A 22,865-nucleotide genomic window follows, 5' to 3' on the forward strand; every position below is an offset into this window, starting at 1 on the left:
AGGAACGCTTTACATGGTTCCACTAGGCCAGACAAATGCTATCGCCTAGGATTAGTCAAAACCATAGGTGAGCAGGGTTCATCCCTGAACGATGGTCGGCTGATCCTTCCTTGTTCAGTTACGTGGGAAGGTCGGACCAAGTCCGCAGAAGCCATGGTGGACTCGGGTTCGTCAGCGAACCTCATAGATTATGATTTTGCCAAAAGCCTGGGGATACCGTTATCTGCACCCGAATGGCAGATTTCGGTCACTGCAGTGGATGACTCTCCATTGCGCAGTGCCCAGTTTCTTTCCCAGAACCCCCTACTGTCATGTTGTTTAGGGGCATTGCATGAAGAGAGTTTACAGTTCCTGGTCCTGCCGATGAAAGGCTCTGCTGTTGTTCTCGGTATGCCCTGGTTGCAACTTCACTCTCCGCGGATTGACTGGGCTTCAGGACAGCTACTGAACAGGTCAGCCCATTGTCATGAGCACTGTTTGAAGAAGGGTGAGGTGGATAAAACCAAGATACAGGTCGCAGGAAAGGCAGGACAGTGTACAGATATTTTTAATGGTTCCGGTTCCTAACGGTTACCTCTCATGCATAAATCTGATAGCAAAAGCCCCAAAGCAGACGCTTTAGACCGGGGTTTTGGGCCCAAAACCATTCTACCACCGAAAAAACAGGCTGACAAGAAATCATTTTCTGTATCCCTGCCCGGGTCAGCGCTGCATGTGGATTCCACTCCCTCCCTCCCTGGGTTGATTGATGGCCGGCCTGAGTATGAGATAAAGAGGAAATTCTCTAACTTACATCCTGGAAAGCCAGGAAGGAGATGCCTGGAGTCCACTCCTCAGGGGGGGGGGGGGGGGTACTGGGAGAAAACGCGGAAAAGCCGCCGCATGTGCCAAGAGCAAGGCGGCTGACTCCGCGTCCAACACGGCACTTTGCACGCATAGACACGCGTCAGGTAGTATGGTGGAATGCGGAAAAGCCGCCGCATGTCCTAACAGCAAAGCGGCTGTTTCCGCGTCCAACGCGGCGGTTTGCATGCAGCAGCGTGTGCTTGGTGTGGCTGGGTCAGTTAGTGCACATAGGCAGATGGAGAGCTACGCGCACGCGGGCCTAAACTCAGGGCCTTTATACCAGCAGGGGAAGTGTCAGCTGATCAGGAAGATCAGCTGATTCCTGCAGGACTCATGATTGGCTGAATGGCTCGGGCGGGGCGACAGAGTCCAGCAACTATATATTCTGCTGCTTGTCAGTTGCTGGTTGTCTGCCATTGCTAACACTTACGTGAAGGCACTCAGACCATAGTCAGATCCTTACAGTGTGTTTGAACTAGGTGGACCTGGGAATTCACACTTAGCCAGATTCTGTTGATAGCTTAAAGTACTAATTGAATTGTATTATTTGTTAGACCAGTTCCAGGGTGTTGAGATCAAGGCCATCACACCCCAGACTAGGAATACTGTGTATCTTCTGTGTATTCTCTAGCATAGTTCCAGGGTGTTGAGATCAAGGCCCTCACACCCAAGATTAGGGAACTGTATTGTCATTTATGTTATACTCCAGACTAGTTCCAGGGTGTTGATGATCACGGAACTCACACCCAAGACTAGGGAATTGTATTATCATTTATGTTATGCTCCAGACTAGTATTGCTATTACTGTGTTACGTTAGCCCAGTTCAGGGCAAAACCTTGCATATTAGCAGCAGGGCTTCCTGCAACCCAGTCTCGGTCCCTCGCCCAGGGGTCCACAGGCTACAGGAATATCACCCACCGTCAGGGGTGAATTCCTCATGAGTCTTAGGCCGCCAGCTCCTCTGGTGGTCTCCACTCAGAGTTGTTACTTTTGCACCAAACACTTACACTCTCTCAGGTGTCTAGAGGTTAGACATATCTGATTATTGACGATTCCGCAGATCCTCAATAATCGGGTATATCTGTATTCTTGGGGATACTGCGGATCGCCAAGGATCAGATTCTCTCTCTGGTTGCTGACACCGATCGTTACAACTTGACTTTGTTTAATGATGGCATTGTTGTCAGACCTATTCAAAGGTTCTTGCCTAAAGTTGTCACTCCTTTTCATATGAATGCAGAATGGACATGGATGGATATTACCAATATGGACATTACCAATATGTGTACCTTCAATAATCCAGGAATATTTAAAGAGAACTAATGTTTTCAGAGACTCAGAACAACTGTTTGTGTTACCAACAGGTCATAAAAAGGAAAAGCAACGACTATTAGAACCATGGCTTCATGGTTAACTAATACAATCAAAAGAGCTTACAAGAACCTGGGGGAATCTCCTCCAAACGAAATAATTGCAAATACCACAAAGGAGCGGTATTTCCTCTTCGTGGGCATGTTTGGCAAGATTCTCGGCAGCCACAATTTGTAGGTCGGCTAGCTAGTCTTCAAAAACTACTTTTGTTGAAAATTATACAGGGAGTGCAGAATTATTAGGCAAATGAGTATTTTGACCACATCATCCTCTTTATGCATGTTGTCTTACTCCAAGCTGTATAGGCTCGAAAGCCTACTACCAATTAAGCATATTAGGTGATGTGCATCTCTGTAATGAGAAGGGGTGTGGTCTAATGACATCAACACCCTATATCAGGTGTGCATAATTATTAGGTAACTTCCTTTCCTTTGGCAAAATGGGTCAAAAAAAGGACTTGACAGGCTCAGAAAAGTCAAAAATAGTGAGATATCTTGCAAAGGGATGCATCACTATTAAAATTGCAAAGCTTCTGAAGCGTGATCATCGAACAATCAAGCGTTTCATTCAAAATAGTCAACAGGGTCGCAAGAAGCGTGTGGAAAAACCAAGGTGCAAAATAACTGCCCATGAAATGAGAAAAGTCAAGCGTGCAGCTGCCAAGATGCCACTTGCCACCAGTTTGGCCATATTTCAGAGCTGCAACATCACTGGAGTGCCCAAAAGCACAATGTGTGCAATACTCAGAGACATGGCCAAGGTAAGAAAGGCTGAAAGACGACCACCACTGAACAAGACACACAAGCTGAAATGTCAAGACTGGGCCAAGAAATATCTCAAGACTGATTTTTCTAAGGTTTTATGGACTGATGAAATGAGAGTGAGTCTTGATGGGCCAGATGGATGGGCCCGTGGCTGGATTGGTAAAGGGCAGAGAGCTCCAGTCCGACTCAGACGCCAGCAAGGTGGAGGTGGAGTACTGGTTTGGGCTGGTATCATCAAAGATGAGCTTGTGGGGCCTTTTCGGGTTGAGGATGGAGTCAAGCTCAACTCCCAGTCCTACTGCCAGTTTCTGGAACACGCCTTCTTCAAGCAGTGGTACACGAAGAAGTCTGCATCCTTCAAGAAAAACATGATTTTCATGCAGGACAATGCTCCATCACACGCGTCCAAGTACTCCACAGCGTGGCTGGCAAGAAAGTATAAAAGAAGAAAAACTAATGACATGGCCTCTGGGGACTGCACTAGGCAGTTTCTTTAGTGCCGTTAGGATTGCTTATCTGTTTGTTTGTCTGTTGCTACTGTCCTGTCCCAGCGGTGGTCAATAGGAAGTCGTTCTGTGTGTCTGGGTGCTAACCGGTTGTTACTGGTAGCCCCTTCTGTTCTGCCTTCCTGGATCGCACTCGCCTTGCGCTAGTGCTGTGGATCCTTCTGTTCTGTCTACCTGGATCGCACTCGCCTTGAGCTAGTGCTGTGGATCCTTCTGTTCTGTCTACCTGGATCGCACTCGCCTTGAGCTAGTGCTGTGGATCCTTCTGTTCTGTCTACCTGGATCGCACTCGCCTTGAGCTAATGCTGTGGATCCTTCTGATCTGTGTTTCTGCTTGGATCACACTTGCTCTGACGGAAGAGCGGTGGATCCTTTCTGCCTAGTTCCTGTTTCACGTTTGTCTGTCTTGTCTGATTCTAACGCTTGCTATAGGCTCGGTGAGGTAACCGTTAAGCAAGTGCTCACGTTCTCTGTTTCGTGTTTGTCTGTCTTTGGTTAGTTAGGCGTGTTTGTCTCTGTTGTGCGTAACACGCGGAGACCGCGCACGAACGCGTGCACTGTTGCGAATGAGTGCGGTGTTCATGTTCAGCTAGCGTTTGTTATTTTCCTTATCTTTCTCTTTGTATGATTTGCTGTGCCTTTGCTACCCTGGTGCTCTGTCCTGATCAGTCTTGTGTCGCTATTGGCAATCGCCATTCTTGAGATTGCGTTTCCTACTTCGTTTCCGCCGTTGTGTGTTCGCCGTTGCTGGGTGGCAACTAGTTTGGTGGGCACACATTGGTTCTGTCCCTTTGCTCTGTTTCCTGTGGGCTATCCAGCCCTGCCTGATTGTACCTTGTCCTAGATCTGTACAATTCCCATTTGGCATCTGTGGCTGTGCAGCGGCTGTGTTCGCCTGCACTCCACAGCGCTATCTGCCGGTGGGAATTGCCCTCTGCGGGTGCATAGCACCTAGCCTGGGTGTCCTCAATTATACACTTGTGGAGGAAATCCGCCGCGTCAGTGCACGTCTGGTGCGCTGACCATGGAGACGATTCCACATTCGTTACAAAAACAAACTAAAAACTACTTTCAAAAATATTCAGCTTTGATATTAATGAGTTTTTTTTGGGTTCATTGAGAACATGGTTGTTGTTCAATAATTAAATTATTCCTCAAAAATACCACTTGCCAAATAATTCTGCACTCCCTGTAAGTTGGATTTGACTACATTACCATCTGCACAGTTTGGGAAAGCAGTGTTAAATTTGGCTTATCATTCGAATAAAATATGATTGCATATTCATTGTGTTCCCTCCCATTTTGTTCTGTGTAGAGAGTTACTACCCAGCTGTTCTGCTGACATGGAGGCTACCGGAAAATTAAATACTTACCTAACGGCAATTTTCCTTTCCCGTTGCCTCCATGGCAGCACAACAGACCCTCCCATGGCCCTTCGGGAGCAAGAGAGTAATTAGAATACTGGTTGCTTTCACTGAGCATTTGATATAGAAAATCTGTCCTATGGGGGTTGAGTGACGGGGCAACCCAGCTGTTGTGCTGCCATGGAGGCAACAGGAAAGGAAAATTACCGTTAAGTAATTATTTAATTTTCCTGTAATTCTATTCCGATCTGTTAGAACCCTTCCCTGTTGGACAAGCACAGCAACCTGCACTGAGACCCTGCGGGGATCTTTTCTGTAGTCTCTGCTTCTGTCCAGTGATTTAGAGAATCTTATTGGCCTCCACATGTGGTTTACAGTATTGAAAACAGATTTAGATAAATTCAGCATAAAAAATGTTGTGTGCGTATTTTCATAGGTTGAAGAAGGGAAAGAGATCCTTTAACTCTCCCAGTGATGCTGGCCTCCCAAGCTGTTACTATATGTTTCACTTGGTTGTTATACGTTCAGGGCCGGTGTCAGGGTTCTTGCGAACCACTGGGGATCAGTGATCCCATCACTGGTATCAAGGGGCGAGCAGCCCAAGGGCGTGGGATCTAAGCAAGCACGGCTCTTCATCAGCGCATCCCGCAAGGGATGATGGGCCGTAACCGCTAATGGGTGGCGGACTACTTTGCTGCTGGTGCTTGCCAGGTCACGACCCCAAGGACTACCACACCATTGATGGGAAGAACAGAGGGTACACGACTGGATAAGAGGGGTTTTGAGCAGAGCAGACCATAGAGCTATCAGGCCAGGACAGGCTAGATGGGATTGGCTGAGCAGGAAGGCCTAACCTAAAGGGAATCTCAGGAAGGATACTGACTGGAGGAGTTCCCAGGAGGGGAATGGACAGGCTGTATTGCCAACCGTCCATTAATTTATAGATTGTCTGTAAATATAAAGCTAATTTTGCATGCCGATAAAATCCGTAACAGTCAGGGTGCCCCAGTGGGGGGCAGGACCGCCAGCTGGGGCATCCTTCAGGCACAGCTAATAGCAACAGAGCTAGCTGACAGAGGGAGAGACTCCAGTCCTGCCCCTCAGCTCAGGCATCCAACTGCAGGCCAGCTTTTCCTTGTAAAGGATTGCGGAGACGCCGCCGCGCGGTCTGGCGGCGGGGCGGCTGTCTCCGCGTTCAGACCGGCGGTTTCCGCACAGCAGCATGCGTCTGGTTTGTCTGAGCCTTCTAGTGCACACAGATGGAGAGCTACGCGCGCGCGCTGGGAGGCAGGACCTTTATGCCAGGAGGAGAGGGATCAGCTGATCAGGTTGGTCAGCTGATCCCAGCGCAGACTGTCATTGGCTGAGTAGCGCTGGGTGGAGCTGAGGAGCGCTGCACTATATATAGATCTCGCTGGTCAGTCTCAGGTTGTCTGCCGTTGCGAATATATACGTGTGAGCACTCAGACCTTAGTCAGATCCCACAGTGTGTTAGAACCAGGTGGACCTGGGAATTCACACTTAGCCAGATTACGCTTGTGTCATTACTGTGTTACACTTTAGACCAGTTCCAGGTTGTTGTGACCACGGACCTCACACCCAAGCTTAGGAATACTGTGTCATTGCTGTGTTATACTTTATACCAGTTCCAGGGTGTTGTGACCACGGACCTCACACCCAAGCTTAGGAATACTGTGTCATTCCTGTGTTATACTTTAGACCAGTTCCAGGGTGTTGTGACCAGGGACCTCACACCCAAGCTTAGGAATACTGTGTCATTGCTGTGTTATACTTTAGACCAGTTCCAGGGTGTTGTGACCACGGACCTCACACCCAAGCTTAGGAATACTGTGTCATTGCTGTGTTATACTTTAGACCAGTTCCAGGGTGTTGTGACCAAGGACCTCACACCCAAGCTTAGGAATACTGTGTCATTGCTGTGTTATACTTTAGACCACTTCCTGGGTGTTGAGACCACGGACCTCACACTCTAGACTAGGCCTCGGCATTATCTGTTATGACCAATTGCTCTCTAGACCTCTCTCCTGCTTTCTGATTCGGTACCTATACATATCTGCCTACCTGTTGCCAAACCATGCCTGTACCTGGTTACTGAATCAGCCTTCTGTCTCTGTACCTTATCTGCTCGTGTGTTGCCGACCTGGCCTGGCCGACCCTTCTGGCTGTCACTCATACCTTGAGTGTTCAGTCTGTCTGTACTACCTGTGAGACTACCCAGCCGAGTGTCAGGTAGCTGCAGAGACCTCCTGTTCCTCAGAGAAGCCTCTCGGCAGTCCAGTCAGGGGCTCTCTCCCTTAGGAGTCCTTTGGCTGCAGTATAGTCTGATTCCCAGTATTGCAGGGAATCACTGGCTCGCAGGTTATCTCTATCGCCTTTCCTAGGAGATAGTTTACACCCAACCAAGGGCCACCTCACTCCTCAGGTGGTCAATGCTTCATTTTATCTGCGTCTCCCGCCCCACGGGAGACAGCCTACTGTTGCACCAAAACACTTACACTTTATCAGGTGTCCAGAGGTTAGTCATACTTGTATTATTGGTGATTCTGCAGATCATCAATAATCGGGTATATATCTGTATTGTTGGTGATACTGCAGATCACCAATAATCAGATTCTCTCTGTGTGCTGACACCAATCGTTACATTCCTCCTCTCAGCCTCTTTCTTCCTGTTCGGCTCCAGCTCCACCCCTTCTTTCTAGCACACGAGACACGGACTGGGGGATGAGGGTGTCCACAGGAAAGTGTAGCTAGCAAGTGCCACAGATGCTATCAGGTGACAACAGCCGGTCAAGCCCAGCAATGCATCCAGGGGAGGACTGAGACCTTTTGGCCTGAGGGTAAAACACAAACTAGAGGCCCATTATCATGGTAGCCCCAGCCCAAATGACATCACAATCTCGTGCTATATGCCGGTAGTCACGTGGGGAGTTAATTGGGAAATGCAGCAAGGACACTCGAGGGACAGTGTGACAGGTAAAGTATAAATGCACTGGAAAATAAAACATTTTTAATTACAATGGCCTGGGTTTCTCTCACGTCTATCGTTTGAGATTATGGCACTTGATTAACCACACGGCCCAAGATTTCCCAGCATTTCAGATCGATACATTCAACCAATTTCCACCCAAAATCCGTCAAAATGTTAATTGGGCATGCTTGTGGTGACATAAATGGACCAGGCACTGCACCAGCCCAAAAGCATTAAATGAGAGGCCTGGGGGAAAATCTCACCCCTTCCACCCTGGCCAGTTCTTCCTTGAATGCATCACAGAAAGGTTTGGGCTGACTGAGTCTCATGCTTGTCGTTGCTGCCTGTGTGTCCTCTCCCAGCCCCCGGCTGCAGCTCTGACCCAGGTGCTGCGATCAGGGTGAACTGTCTCTCCTAGCATTCCTCATCTGCCCTTACCTTTCCCCACCTAGCCAGCGTTCACTTGTCTGTTAGGTCTGCCTAGAGACCCTGCTGAGCACACAGACAGGACTCATGGGGAAAGGGAGCCTTATGATCTGTACGAATATCCTCCTGCTGACCAGCCATGACCTGGGGTTAGTTTGGGTATCTTTACATCTATCAACTTGGCGGCCAATCGACCATCCGATTCGAATATTATTATGCTGGGAATACATGGTTCGTTTCTGCCGCAAATAGATGGCTCGACATGTCCGATCTCCCGATTGATCGTTTCGCCGCTCGATTTCTCATAGACGTGAATAGAAAAAGATAAGAAAAACGAGGGGAAAATAAGAGAATCGAGTGGAGAATCGAGCTTCAAAATTGATTGAGCGGAGAATCGAGCAGAAAAAATGCATTGTGTATGCCCAGCATTATAATCGGAATTGGATGAAAATGGGTGCCACAAAGTGCATGCTCGACCAACAATGCGACCAATTTCAGGCCGAACATGGTCGCATTACTTGACTGGTCATGCTGTAAGATGTAGGGTCGACTTGTTTGATCAGGTGTGTGGTGGTAATGGCAAGCTATATCGGGAGGAGCGACGAACCTCCGGCGCTGTTCCCACAATGTGTGTGTATGTAATGTGTAAATGTGCTGCATTTATACATTAGCTGTCCTGTGTCGTGGTATCCATCTGTCTACCGCCTCTCTTTAATTACCCGCATAGACACTGCCGGCACATGACGTCACACATGCGCCACACCAGCAACATGTATGAGGATAATTGAAGATCGGTGGAAGACAGACGGCTACGCAACACAGGACAGCTAATGTATAAAGGAACATTACTTCACATTTACACATTATACACACACACACACACTCTTGGAGGACGTGGTGGGCTCAGCTGATCGCGAGTGATTTCAGCATGAAATTGATCGGGAATCGGCCTGTGGTGTATGGGCAGCTGACAGATCTCTCTCCAATCAGATTCGATCAGAGAGAGATTTGCCTCTTGGTCGAATCTGCCTATCATCGCTAGATGTATGGCTAGCTTTAAGGTGGCCATATATCTATCGACTTGGTGGCCGATCAACCATCTGAGTTCATAATTATTGTCCAATCAGATGAAAATTGGTGCCGTTAAAAGAATGCCTGATCGATATTGTGTCCAATTTTGGGCAAAAATTGGTTGCATGTATTGATTGGACATGATAGACGTAGGGCCGTCGTAGTTGATAGGGTGTACAGTCGTAATGGCAAGCCACATCAGCACAGGCAAGGAAACCCCCAACGCTGTCCCCCCAAAGTCAAGTACCCCCTTGGTATACTATACTTTACGTGTCCGCAGCTGCCTCCGTCCGAAATCTGCATACACGTGCCCCATGTGGTTGCTGGCGTGATGTCACACATGCACCTACGTTACTGCCTCAACCACCTTCGGTACGTGTATGCAGATTTCGGATGGAGCCAGCAGTGGACACAGGTAGGTAAAGTATACTATAACTGGGAGGTGGGGATTGGAGGCACATTTGACTTGGAGGGGCATTGTCGAGGCAGAGGATATGGCGTCACAAGGCTGATTCCCAATCGTTTTCAGAATGAAATCGATCTGGAATTGGCCTGCGGTGTATGGGCAGCCGTTAGATCTCTCTCTAATCAGATTCAATTAGAGAGAGATTTGTCTCTTGGCTGAATCTGCCCATTATTGCTAGATGTATGGCTACCTTTAATTTTTGAGTATTCATTTTGATGTATTTTTGAGGGAAAGCGCTGCCAGATTACGGGTATTTTGGGTGAAATGGTGTTAGATTATGGGCATTTTGGAGAGAAAATTCTGTTAGATACCGTGCGTTTTGGGGGGAAACACTACAGAAGTGCTCAAACTTCCCCAGCAGGCCCACTTACACCACTGCTAAGGTCATGTATGTTTGGCCACACCCATGACCATGCCTATGTTCTGTTGTGCGGCCACGCTGATTTTTTGGAGCGGCAATTCGTCTCAATAACAAATCTTTTTCGTCAGTAAATGTTTTATCTTTGTCAGTAAAAGATAATGTGAAAGGTTGGCAACACTGCGGACAGGCAGGGGAAACTCGGGAAGGGAGCAGAATGTGCGGGTCCCAGGAGCAGAACGGACAGGCTGGGTAATCCCGGGAAGTGGGAAGCTGATTGGAAGAGTTCCCAGGAGGGTAACAAACAGGCTGGGTAATCCTGATATGTACAGTTGACTGGAGGAGTTCTCGGAGGGGAACGGCAGACAGAGGGAAATCCCAGGAAGCTGAAGATGATGGGAGAAGTTCCCAGGAAGGGAACTAGCAGGCAGGTGGAATCCCCAGGGTGTTGCAGATGACAGGAGGAGTTCCCAGGAAGGGAACTGACAGGCTGGAGGAATCCCTGGGATGGCAGGAGGAGTTCCCAGGAAGGCAACTAGCAGGCTGGAGGAATCCCTGGGATGGCAGGAGGAGTTCCCGGAGGGGAACTGACAGGCTAGGGGGAAACCCGGGGAGTGTAGTGGATAGGGAAGTGATAGGTACGGAACTGACAGTGCAGGGAAGTACTGACAGGTCAGGGAAGTGCTGGGTAATGACAGGCTGGGGAGTGATTAACAGGGAACGCAGGCTGACAGGAACTGACAGGGGAGACTGACAGGCAGGGATCCTAGGTAAGCTAATACAGGCTCTGGCTGACTGGCAGCAATAGGGAAAACCAACAGGGAAATGCCAAAGGGGAATCCTGGTCTAGAGGGAAAGGGGGTAACAGCGTGGCTGTGATCAGGGATGCAAAAGCATCCATCTATGAGAGCGCAGGGTTTAAATACCCTGGTTCTCAAATAATCAGGGTGCAGTACCACCCTTGGTCACTGCACATAAGGAGAGGAGGCACGCCCGCGCACACCTAGCAACAGGGAGACGCCGAACCTGAAAGTCCATCAGGTCGGTGTCTCTCCGCCATCTTGCAGTGAGAATGAAGAGCTGCATGGGACTCGGCGGCTGGAGGGTAACGAGCGATCGTTACCCTCTGGCATCCTTACAGGAGTCGGCACAGGCTGCGGGGAGAGGTTAGTAATGTAACAGCCAGATTTACCATAAGGCACTGTAGGCACATGCCTACAGGTGCCTGCTGATGGAGAGGCACACTCCCCTCCCTGAGCACCCCCCTCCCTTCTTCCTTGATGAGTGTAAATGAGAGGTTACTCATCCTGCTTTAGGCATTCTGCTGACCAGATGTCCCTTCAATCAAGGGCACCTCCAGCTACTTAATATTGAGGTACTTCTGACTACCTAATACTAAGGGGCAGCTGTATCTACCTATGACGGAAAAGGAAAGTAGGGGAGAAATGACAGCTAGGACCAGCCCTGTTTCTAGGGGTGCGGGAGGCGTGCCATCGCCCTGAGCGCTGAGGGAGGCCTCACTGGGACTCAGCCGCAGGAAGGGAGCCTGACTTCTTCCCCCTTCTTCTCACCAGGGCCCCCCTCCATGCTCCCCCCTCTTTTGCAGAGAGAAGTCGGGCTTCCCTCCAGCGGCTGAGTCTCAGTGTGGCTGTGGCTTCCCCCTCCATCACCTATGGGGGGATCACCTACCTATCTAACCTATATTGCGGGCACCTATCTATCTAACCTATACTAGGGGCCAGTGGCGTAGCTAAGGAGCTGTGGGCCCCGATGCAAGTTTTACATTGGGGCCCCCCATGCACTCTATACATAACAATTGATAAGAAGCACCAAAACCTGCCAATGGCAACTACAGTGTCAGAGGTGCAAGAAGGGAATGGAGAGCAGTTTGTTAATGATTACTACTATTCAAAGTATCTATAGAAGTGATTATTATCAGCACAGGACCAATAGAGAGCTAATACTGCATTTGAGAAAGGGCCCTTCGGGGTCCCTCTGGCCCAAGGGCCCCGATGCGGTCGCTACCTCTGCACCCCCTATTGCTACGCCCCTGCTAGGGGCACCTACCTATCTAAGCTATACTGGGAGCACCTACCTATCTAACCTATGTTGGAGGCTCCTACCTATCTAACATATACAGGGGGCACCTACCTTTCTAATCTATACTGGGGGCTTCTACCTATCTAACCTATACTGGTGGCAACTATACTGACTACCAATATTGGAGGCATCTACCTAGCTAACCTACACTGGGGACACCTACCTATCTAACCTATACTGGGGACAGCTATACTGGCTACCTTTATTGGAGGCACCCACCTAGCAAACCTATACTGGGGGCTATACCAGGTACACCTGCCTATCTAACCTATACTGGGGGCAATTATACTGGCTACCTATACTGGGGGAACCTATAGCTGGCTACCGATACTAGGTGCAACTAGACCTGGCTAACCTATGCTGTGGGCACCTATATCTGGTTGAAGTTTGAAGTCTAGAGTGCCAGGACATCTGTGCCCATAGGCTCCTGTGAGGTAAATCTGGGCCTTTATACGTTGTTAGTTACATAAATTGTTGGAAGCTGCACTAAATAAGGTTAGTAGCAGCTGCCTTGTGTCTAAGCAGCAGCATCTAAAGTTTGTGACTTGGCCCTACCCTCAGTGCTAGCATTAGTTAGTGCTAGTGTGTTCCAGTGACAGCATGATTGTACTGTGTGGTGCAGTGATACAAAGCTATACCTCTTCACTGTATGACCCCTGACCACTATAAAAGACAGGAACAGCAGCTACCCTATTTTTGTTGCTTTGTGACAGATTGCTTTGAAAAAAAGTTACTTTCTCATTTCTTTCTAATCTCTCTTCTTTCACTTTCCTGTATAACAAGACTTGCTTATTTCATCTAAATAACAAGCAGAAAGATCTGGGCTCTGTGGCAGTGAGGTAGTACCTTTTCAAAGCAGCGTCCTTAGTTCAGTAACGTCTGTCTTCCTGTGCTTTCTGGGAGAATCATGAAGCTGTTTACAGGAATTTCCAGTGACGTTACACTCAGGGTGGAGCTTACTTTTTCTGCTAGAGCATAGTGGTCTGCCTGGCACCCAACGATTCTCAGGATCTGTGAATAGTATTCTTCCGGAAAAGTAAAACTCTGGAATATGCAAAATAAAAATATCCTTCTAGATATATCAGTGTTTGTAATCACTCTTTGAAAACAAGGTTACCTTTAAAAGAATAAAAAAATGGCCCTTCAGACATTAAAAACACAACATATCATATCAGGCATGGATCACTGTAAAAACCTCTTGTGCAGTCTACCAGAGAACCGACTAGCAACCCTCAAATCCATCCTAAACTCAGCTGCAAACCTCAGTCACTTTTTCCCTGTTTCTCAAATCTCCCCTTGCTACAATTTTTGACAGCTCTCTCTCTGTGCCTCCACTGCTTTTTGTCTAGCCCCTATCAGTATCTGTCTACTTTCATCACACCTTTCCCCCACTGCCTTGTATTGCTCGTGGGACTACAGGAAAAACCATTGAGGTGGGTAGAATGTGCCGAGACAGCAGGGGCGTATCTGAGTAATGTAGTGCCTATGGTAAACACTGAAATTGCGCTTGTGTTGTCCCTAGATTCCGGAATTAATCTGCTGGGATACCCAAATATCAGGGTTTAATATGCCCCCGGATACATACATTGAAAAGCCATGGTTATCTAGATATTGGAATTAAAGGATACCAGGGGTGCTCAGATAGTACTTTTTAAAATCCAAATTGATTCGGATACACAGAAATCCGGATCCGATTCGGATATCCGAATCTAACCTTTTAGATATCCGCGTGAACGCGGATATCCGGACGCATTATCCGTGGATATCAGACCTATTCGGATATCTGGATAGAAAAAACGTAAGTGCCCTTTAAAATGCTTTCAAAACGTTTTGGAAGGTGAAAAACACCTCCTCCCTCCACCCTCCTCCTCTCTGTTCATGGATTTTGTCTTCCATGACCAATTTCCGCCAGGAAATACAATTCCGCGGAAAGCAGTGACCATCTTTACTAGAGAGAGAGAGATGAATCTTCATGGCTATCTGGGCTTCTCTTTGGACAACTGTTGAACACAAGAGGCAAGGCCATCCCTGGGTGGGCTTGAACCATCAACCTTTTGGTTAACAGCCGAATGTGCTAACCAATTGCGCCACAGAGACTGTGCACTCAGTTGCTGCTAAATGGCTATCTGGGGTTCTCTTCGGACAACTGTTGAACACAAAAGGCAAATTATTTTATGAGGATGTATGTGTGTCTTTTGGAGGGAGGAAGTAAGTCTGCTCCAAGAAGTTTAACACCACTTTTTCCTACAACAAGCATTCACTGTGTGGCAGTATAGTGGTGAGCATAGCCGCCTTCCAAGCAGTTGACCTGAGTTTGATTCCTGGCCAAAGTATGTGAGCTTGCTTTTGACATCCTACAAATCCCTAGAAGAAAAAAAACATGACCAGAGAGGAGGAGGAGGGAGGAGGAGAAATATTATCTTTGTAACTGGTTTCAATCCGGATATCTGCAATATCCGCGGATATCCGTGTCATGCGTCCAAATATCTGCAGATAGCTATCCGTTTTTTTTTTTAAACTGGAATTCGAATACGGATCGGATAGGGTAAAAAAAGTTTGGATATCCGTTTTACCCGGATATCCAAAATCCGGATGAGCATCCCTGAAGGATACCAAAGCTTAAGTAAATAGGAGAAACTTAGGAGCAGGCATGTATTGGGAACCATCCTGATGCCCACCGCTCTCCCCCTTGTAATTGCCCTCCGGCACCTTCTTCCGGATTGGAGTCAGGCATCACTGCCCCTGAGCTGGCCCAGTTCCGTGTGTTCTACAGCACGCGACCGTGTCCAGGAGCGCTCTGCATCTGACTTCACAATTATGTCATGTGTTTGCGAAGAGCGTTCCCGGCCGCGGTGGCATGGTGTGCACAGCCGGACAAGCACAGGCGCAGTTATGCCAGACTCCGGCGACCCTGGAAATCAATTAGGAGGACAGGAGGGGTAGAAAGGAGAACGGAGGGAGCGGTGGGCATCAGGACGGCTCCCCATACATGCCTGCTCCCCCCGTTTCTCCTATTTACTTCGGCTCTGGTATCTTTTACGTAACCATGTGCCTCACAATTCAATAAATAAATAGTTATATGATTCCAGATAAAGGAAATCAAGGCACCTTCCATCTAGTGGATGGTGCCGGTCTTCTTGATTTCCATTACTGAGCGACCTGGAGTGCAGCTGGTTCCACCGAAGCACATCCACTGACATTATAGAGGAGTGCTCCACTCCACTCACAGGATATGCTTCCAGATAAAAGAATAAAGAAGTCACATAATTCCAGATAAAAGAATCAAATATTTTCATGCCTCCAGATAAAAGAATAAAGTAGTCACATGCCTCCAGATAATTCATCATGTAGTAGCAAAAGCCCCCCAAATAAAAAATATTAAGTAGTCACAAGAATCCAGATAAGATAATAAAATAGTCACACACCTTAATTAAGCAACTATGTTCCCCAGATATACAAATTAATCTGATCTGAGGTCTGAGTGACGGGGAGGCATGGGGGCTGGCATGGGGGTGCAGTACAGGTGTATGCATGGTGCCCATGGTGCTGTGGTGTCCATGGTGCAGGGATGCTCATCCGGATTTCGGATATCTGGGTAACTCGGATATCCGACCATTTTTGCCCTATCCGTCCGGATTCCGGATAGATGAGCAGTTGAGTAAAAAGAAAGCTCACATACCTTGGCTGGGAATCAAACCCAGTGTTCAAGAACATCGGACGTCCTCCGGGCTGTACTGCGCAGGCGCAGTAGTTCTGCGCCTGCGCAGTACAGCCCGGCGGACGTCCGATGACGTCAGCGTGCCGGCGTGGGACGCAGAAGCGCCGGGCCTTGGAGCGCAGAAGAGCCCGACCTGGCAGCCGGACTGGCCAGGTCGGGTCGGCCACCGGAGACCACCGGGAGCCTGCGGAGCAGCGGCGAGGGCACCTCCTGCCTACCACGGGCTGGAGGAAGCCCCAGGTAAGTGGAAATTGATTTTTATTTTTTAGCCACCCTCCCTGAACCTTCCCTTGAAGAAGGGTACATTAGTTCCCTTCACAAAACACAAAGCCATCCCTGGGTGGGCTTGAACCACCAACATTTCAATTATCAGCCAAATGCACTAACCAATTTTGCCACAGAGACTAGATGTTGCTGCTAAATGATTTTATGGGGATGTATGTGTGTCTTTTTGAGGGAGGAAGTAAGTCTGCTCCAAGAAGTTTAACGCCACTTTTTCCTACAACAAAGCATTCCCTGTGTGGCAGCAGAGTGGTGCAGTGGAAGTGTGCAGTGGAAGTAATCAGGTGTGGATGAGCGGCATGAACACTTATAGGCTGTGCAAAAGCAGCTTCCATCTGGTAATATGAAGTAGGAAGAGCTAAAGTCTGCTGAAGTTGGGCAAAAAAAGCTGAAGTCTGGTAAAGCAGAGCAGGAACAGCTGAAGTCTGGCTACAGTGTTCAAGAACAGCTAAAGACTGGGAAGGCTGAACATTCTGGACGGCAGGGCCCACATTATGTCATTAGGTACAACCTGCCATTCTTTAGACCATCTTCTATCCTTCTGCTGAAATGGATTTACAGTAGGGGCTAGATTCTCCTGAATTATCGCAGCAGCGAGGACCACCTTCTCGGGAAGGATGCCTACCGGGGTAGCGGGCTGTACTGTCTCTGACTTAAAACATCTAGACAAAGCATCAGCTTTGATGTTTTTACTACCCGGCCTGTAAGTAATAATGAACCTAAACCTCGCAAAAAATAGGGACCAACGAGCCTGTCTGGGATTGAGATATCCGGACGCATTATCCGTGGATATCAGACCTATTCGGATATCTGGATAGAAAAAACGTAAGTGCCCTTTAAAATGCTTTCAAAACGTTTTGGAAGGTGAAAAACACCTCCTCCCTCCACCCTCCTCCTCTCTGTTCATGGATTTTGTCTTCCATGACCAATTTCCGCCAGGAAATACAATTCCGCGGAAAGCAGTGACCATCTTTACTAGAGAGAGAGAGATGAATCTTCATGGCTATCTGGGCTTCTCTTTGGACAACTGTTGAACACAAGAGGCAAGGCCATCCCTGGGTGGGCTTGAACCATCAACCTTTTGGTTAACAGCCGAATGTGCTAACCAATTGCGCCACAGAGACTGTGCACTCAGTTGCTGCTAAATGGCTATCTGGGGTTCTCTTCGGACAACTGTTGAACACAAAAGGCAAATTATTTTATGAGGATGTATGTGTGTCTTTTGGAGGGAGGAAGTAAGTCTGCTCCAAGAAGTTTAACACCACTTTTTCCTACAACAAGCATTCACTGTGTGGCAGTATAGTGGTGAGCATAGCCGCCTTCCAAGCAGTTGACCTGAGTTTGATTCCTGGCCAAAGTATGTGAGCTTGCTTTTGACATCCTACAAATCCCTAGAAGAAAAAAAACATGACCAGAGAGGAGGAGGAGGGAGGAGGAGAAATATTATCTTTGTAACTGGTTTCAATCCGGATATCTGCAATATCCGCGGATATCCGTGTCATGCGTCCAAATATCTGCAGATAGCTATCCGTTTTTTTTTTTAAACTGGAATTCGAATACGGATCGGATAGGGTAAAAAAAGTTTGGATATCCGTTTTACCCGGATATCCAAAATCCGGATGAGCATCCCTGAAGGATACCAAAGCTTAAGTAAATAGGAGAAACTTAGGAGCAGGCATGTATTGGGAACCATCCTGATGCCCACCGCTCTCCCCCTTGTAATTGCCCTCCGGCACCTTCTTCCGGATTGGAGTCAGGCATCACTGCCCCTGAGCTGGCCCAGTTCCGTGTGTTCTACAGCACGCGACCGTGTCCAGGAGCGCTCTGCATCTGACTTCACAATTATGTCATGTGTTTGCGAAGAGCGTTCCCGGCCGCGGTGGCATGGTGTGCACAGCCGGACAAGCACAGGCGCAGTTATGCCAGACTCCGGCGACCCTGGAAATCAATTAGGAGGACAGGAGGGGTAGAAAGGAGAACGGAGGGAGCGGTGGGCATCAGGACGGCTCCCCATACATGCCTGCTCCCCCCGTTTCTCCTATTTACTTCGGCTCTGGTATCTTTTACGTAACCATGTGCCTCACAATTCAATAAATAAATAGTTATATGATTCCAGATAAAGGAAATCAAGGCACCTTCCATCTAGTGGATGGTGCCGGTCTTCTTGATTTCCATTACTGAGCGACCTGGAGTGCAGCTGGTTCCACCGAAGCACATCCACTGACATTATAGAGGAGTGCTCCACTCCACTCACAGGATATGCTTCCAGATAAAAGAATAAAGAAGTCACATAATTCCAGATAAAAGAATCAAATATTTTCATGCCTCCAGATAAAAGAATAAAGTAGTCACATGCCTCCAGATAATTCATCATGTAGTAGCAAAAGCCCCCCAAATAAAAAATATTAAGTAGTCACAAGAATCCAGATAAGATAATAAAATAGTCACACACCTTAATTAAGCAACTATGTTCCCCAGATATACAAATTAATCTGATCTGAGGTCTGAGTGACGGGGAGGCATGGGGGCTGGCATGGGGGTGCAGTACAGGTGTATGCATGGTGCCCATGGTGCTGTGGTGTCCATGGTGCAGGGATGCTCATCCGGATTTCGGATATCTGGGTAACTCGGATATCCGACCATTTTTGCCCTATCCGTCCGGATTCCGGATAGATGAGCAGTTGAGTAAAAAGAAAGCTCACATACCTTGGCTGGGAATCAAACCCAGTGTTCAAGAACATCGGACGTCCTCCGGGCTGTACTGCGCAGGCGCAGTAGTTCTGCGCCTGCGCAGTACAGCCCGGCGGACGTCCGATGACGTCAGCGTGCCGGCGTGGGACGCAGAAGCGCCGGGCCTTGGAGCGCAGAAGAGCCCGACCTGGCAGCCGGACTGGCCAGGTCGGGTCGGCCACCGGAGACCACCGGGAGCCTGCGGAGCAGCGGCGAGGGCACCTCCTGCCTACCACGGGCTGGAGGAAGCCCCAGGTAAGTGGAAATTGATTTTTATTTTTTAGCCACCCTCCCTGAACCTTCCCTTGAAGAAGGGTACATTAGTTCCCTTCACAAAACACAAAGCCATCCCTGGGTGGGCTTGAACCACCAACATTTCAATTATCAGCCAAATGCACTAACCAATTTTGCCACAGAGACTAGATGTTGCTGCTAAATGATTTTATGGGGATGTATGTGTGTCTTTTTGAGGGAGGAAGTAAGTCTGCTCCAAGAAGTTTAACGCCACTTTTTCCTACAACAAAGCATTCCCTGTGTGGCAGCAGAGTGGTGCAGTGGAAGTGTGCAGTGGAAGTAATCAGGTGTGGATGAGCGGCATGAACACTTATAGGCTGTGCAAAAGCAGCTTCCATCTGGTAATATGAAGTAGGAAGAGCTAAAGTCTGCTGAAGTTGGGCAAAAAAAGCTGAAGTCTGGTAAAGCAGAGCAGGAACAGCTGAAGTCTGGCTACAGTGTTCAAGAACAGCTAAAGACTGGGAAGGCTGAACATTCTGGACGGCAGGGCCCACATTATGTCATTAGGTACAACCTGCCATTCTTTAGACCATCTTCTATCCTTCTACTGAAATGGATTTACAGTAGGGGCTAGATTCTCCTGAATTATCGCAGCAGCGAGGACCACCTTCTCGGGAAGGATGCCTACCGGGGTAGCGGGCTGTACTGTCTCTGACTTAAAACATCTAGACAAAGCATCAGCTTTGATGTTTTTACTACCCGGCCTGTAAGTAATAATGAACCTAAACCTCGCAAAAAATAGGGACCAACGAGCCTGTCTGGGATTGAGACGTTTAGCTCCTTCAATATACTCTAAGTTTTTGTGATCAGTATAGACTGTATTAGTATGTTCAGCACCCTCGAGCCAATGTCGCCATTCCTCAAATGCAAATTTGATGGCCAACAGTTCTCGATTCCCAATGTCATAGTTTCTCTCGGCGGGAGAAAATTCCAGAGAAAAAAATGCAACCTGCCCTGAACCCTGGAGTGTTGCAACAGTACAGCCCCTACCCCCATCTCTGAGGCGTCCACCTCAACAATAAAAGGGAGAGATACATCTACATGCCTCAGAATGGGGGCGGAGCAAAACAATTGTTTGACTGAACAAAAGGCAGCTTGCGCTTCGGATGACCAATTGTAGGTATCTGCCCCCTTCTTGGTAAGTTCAGGAAGAGGCGAAACCACAGAAGAAAACCCCTTTATGAACCTTCTATAATAATTGGCAAAGCCAAGGAATCGCTGGAGTGCCTTCAACCCCAAAGGTTGAACGGCAGATACTTTTTTGGGGTCAATAGACAATCCTGCGGTAGAGATTATGTACCCCAAAAAAGGAACCTCTGAAACTTCAAAAAGACATCTCTCAATCTTGGCATACAAGGAATTCTGTCTTAACCACTTAAGGACTGCAGTCATAAAACCCCTTAAGGACCAGAGCCTTTTTTTCCATTCGGACCACTGCAGCTTTCACGGTTTATTGCTCAGTCATACAACCTACCACCTAAATGAATTCTACCTCCTTTTCTTGTCACTAATACAGCTTTCTTTCGGTGCTATTTGATTGCTGCTGCGAGTTTTAGTTTTTATTATATTCATCAAAAAAGACATGAATTTTGTCAAAAAAATGACTTTTTTAACTTTCTGTGCTGACATTTTTCAAATAAAGTAAAATTTCCTATACATTTGAGCGCGAAAGTTATTCTGCTACATGTCTTTGATAAAAAAAAACCCATTCAGTGTATATTTATTGGATTGGGTAAAAGTTATAGCGTTTACAAACTATGGTGCCAAAAGTGAATTTTCCCATTTTCAAGCATCTCTGACTTTTCTGCGCACCTGTCAGGTTTCATGAGGGGCTAAAATTCCAGGATAGTACAAATCCCCCCCAAATGACCCCATTTTGGAAAGAAGACATCCCAAAGTATTCAGTGAGAGGCATGGTGAGTTCATAGAAGATTTTATTTTTTGTCACAAGTTAGCGGAAAATGACACTTTGTAACAAAAAAAACAAAAAAAAAAAAGTTTCCATTTCTTCTAACTTGCGACAAAAAAAAATGAAATCTGCCACGGACTCACTATGCTACTCTCTGAATACCTTGAAGTGTCTACTTTCCAAAATGGGGTCATTTGTGGGGTGTGTTCACTGTCCTGGCATTTTGGGGGGTGCCTAATTGTAAGCACCCCTGTAAAGCCTAAAGATGCTCATTGGACTTTGGGCCCCTTAGCGCAGTTAGGCTGCAAAAAAGTGCCACACATGTGGTATTGCCGTACTCAGGAGAAGTAGTATAATGTGTTTTGGGGTGTATTTTTACACATACCCATGCTGGGTGGGAGAAATATCTCCGTAAATGACAATTGTTTTCTTTTTTTAACACACAATTGTCAATTTATAGAGATATTTCTCCCACTCAGCATGGGTATGTGGAAAAATACACCCCAAAACACATTATACTACTTCTCCTGAGTACGGCGATACCACATGTGTGGCACTTTTTTGCACCCTAACTGCGCTAAGGGGCCCAAAGTCCAATGAGTACCTTTAGGATTTCACAGGTCATTTTGAGAAATTTCGTTTCAAGACTGCTCCTCACGGTTTAGGGCCCCTAAAATGCCAGGACAGTATAGGAATCCCACAAATTACCCCATTTTAGAAAGAAGACACCCCAAGGTATTCCATTAGGAGGATGGTGAGTTCATAGAAGATTTTTTTTTTTGTCACAAGTTAGCGGAAATTGATTTTAATTGTTTTTTTTCACAAAGTGTCATTTTCTGCTAACTTGTGACAAAAATAAAATCTTCTATGAACTCACCATACTCCTAACGGAATACCTTGGGGTGTCTTCTTTCTAAAATGGGGTCATTTGTGGGGTTCCTATACTGCCCTGGCATTTTAGGGGCCCTAAACCGTGAGGAGTAGTCTTGAAACCAAATGTCGCAAAAAGACCTGTGAAATCCTAAAGGTACTCATTGGACTTTGGGCCCCTTAGCGCACTTAGGGTGCAAGAAAGTGCCACACATGTGGTACCGCCGTACTCAGGAGAAGTAGTATAATGTGTTTTGGGGTGTATTTTTACACATACAGATGCTAGGTGGGAGAAATATCTCTGTAAATGACAATTATTTGATTTTTTTTACACACAATTGTCCATTTACAGAGAGATTTCTCCCACCCAGCATGGGTATGTATAAAAATACACCTCAAAACACATTATACTACTTCTTCTGAGTACAGCGATACCACATGTGTGACACTTTTTTGCAACCTAGGTGCGCTAAGGGGCCTAACGTCCTATTCACAGGTCATTTTGAGGCATTTGGATTCTAGACTACTACTCACGGTTTAGGGCCCCTAAAATGCCAGGGCAGTATAGGAACCCCACAAGTGACCCCATTTTAGAATGAAGACACCCCAAGGTATTCCGTTAGGGGTATGGTGAGTTCATAGAAGATTTTTTTTTTGTCACAAGTTAGCGGAAAATGACACTTTGTGAAAAAAAAAAAAATACATATCAATTTCCGCTAACTTGTGACAAAAAATAAAATCTTCTATGAACTCACCATACTCCTAACGGAATACCTTGGGGTGTCTTCTTTCTAGAATGG

General features: G+C 47.3%; 1 protein-coding gene across 5 annotated transcripts in view; it reads right to left on the reverse strand.

The window, feature by feature from the left end:
- Positions 1-13,195, reverse strand: part of LOC137521331 (membrane-spanning 4-domains subfamily A member 4A-like) — a 142,060-nt gene extending 128,865 nt beyond the window's left edge. For 2 of the 5 annotated variants that reach the window (XM_068240456.1, XM_068240452.1), the window contains exon 1: positions 13,109-13,195. The gene's annotated coding sequence lies outside the window, so the exon portion shown is untranslated. The remainder of the gene's footprint in view (positions 1-13,108) is intronic. The other 3 variants (XM_068240453.1, XM_068240454.1, XM_068240455.1) reach the window with 3 other exon arrangements.
- Positions 13,196-22,865: the final 9,670 nt, after the last annotated feature.

Source organism: Hyperolius riggenbachi, chromosome 6, assembly GCF_040937935.1.
Source record: "Hyperolius riggenbachi isolate aHypRig1 chromosome 6, aHypRig1.pri, whole genome shotgun sequence".
NCBI lineage: Eukaryota > Metazoa > Chordata > Amphibia > Anura > Hyperoliidae > Hyperolius > Hyperolius riggenbachi.